General features: G+C 45.9%; 1 non-coding gene across 1 annotated transcript; it reads right to left on the bottom strand.

Moving 5' to 3' along the window:
• Window positions 1–846: 846 nt before the first annotated feature.
• On the bottom strand, window positions 847–919 carry trnar-ucu (transfer RNA arginine (anticodon UCU)). Its single transcript has one exon. It is a non-coding gene; the product is annotated as a tRNA-Arg (tRNA).
• Between the last annotated feature and the right edge of the window lie 666 nt (window positions 920–1,585).

Raw genomic sequence — 1,585 nt, forward strand, 5'->3', positions numbered from 1 at the left:
ATCTCCCATGAACCCAAGTCCACTCCAGGACAGAGCCAGCCTTCCTGATGAGCCTGTGATCCTATTGGCATCCGCGGCCTTCGCCCTGCTGCCCCAGCACAGGGCAGCGAGGAAGATGACACTGGCTACAACCGATTGGTAGAACATCTGCTGCATCTTACTGCAGACGTTGAAGGAGCAGAGCCTGCTCAAAAAGCACAGCCAGCTCTGTCCCTTCTTGTATAGGGCCCCAGCGTTCATCGACCAGTCTAGTTTACTGTCCAGGCATACTCCGAGGTATTTGTACTCCTTGGTAAACTGCACATCCACACCATTGATAGAGACAAGGGACAAGGGTCTTCTCCTCCTAAACTCCACAGAGGTCCAAGTTAAATGTCATCATTTACGGGCCACTTTCCCAATCCATCTAGATCTTGTTGTAAACTTCAAAAACCTTTTTCACTGTACAGTACCACCTATTTTGGAATCATCTACAAACTTACTGACTATCCCAATGACATTCTGTTTAATTTAGTTTAGAGATGCAGCATGGACATGGGCCCTAACCCACCGAGTCCATGCCAACCATCGATCAGCCAAATTCACATTAGTTCTATGTTATCCCACTTTCCCACTCCTTACACATTAAGGGCCTTGTCCAGGGATCAATTAATCTACAAAACCGTATGTCTTTGGGATGTGGGACGGAACCGGAACACCTGGAGGAAACCCATAAGGTCACAGAGAGAACATGCAACGTCCACGTGGTCAGGATTCTGTGCATGACCGCATCTGAGGTCAGGATTGAACCCAGGTCTCTGACGCTCTGAGGCAACAGCTCTGCCAGCTGTGCCACCCACAAAATTATACCTGAACAAGGATTTGAACCTTGGACCATCAGATTAGAAATCTGATGTTCTACTGATGAAGCTATCCAGGCTATCCAGGTTCTCACTGAGGCCTGTGAGCATTCCCATTCTCATCCAAAGCGTTAGCATAAATGGTGAACAACAATGTACTCAGCACCAATCCCTGCAACATTCTTCAGTTTGAAGAAGGGTCTCAACCCAAAACGTCACCCATTCCTTCTCTCTAGAGATGCTGCCTGTCCCTTTGAGTTACTCCAGCATTTTGTGTCTCCCTGCCACATACCACAGGTCACAGGCCTCTATTCTGTAAAACTACCATTACGATTACTCCACTACGATTCACTACCATCCTCTAATGTGTACCATCAAATCAATGTAGTATCTAGTTGGCTAACTCGCCCTGGATTCCATGTGATCTCACCTTCCGGATTGGCCTACCTTGTCAACTGTGTTAATATACATTCTTGAAGAAAAATGCCTTATCCGCCTCTACATTCTTGTATTACACCATTTTCCAATGATCTATATGTCAACATTCCATTCCATAAATTTAATCTTCCACCTTCCTTGCAAACTGCACACAATTCTGTAACCAGATGGGTGTTTAAGGAATGATAATAAGGAGGACACTAGGGGATGTTACTCCCTGTTTCCATCAAGGTCCTGTGTTCGAACATCTCTCCACTCTCCATCTTTGACTGGGATTAGGGTGCTGGAAAGTAAGGTGTTTATGAAGA

Source organism: Rhinoraja longicauda, chromosome 1, assembly GCF_053455715.1.
Source record: "Rhinoraja longicauda isolate Sanriku21f chromosome 1, sRhiLon1.1, whole genome shotgun sequence".
Lineage (NCBI taxonomy): Eukaryota > Metazoa > Chordata > Chondrichthyes > Rajiformes > Arhynchobatidae > Rhinoraja > Rhinoraja longicauda.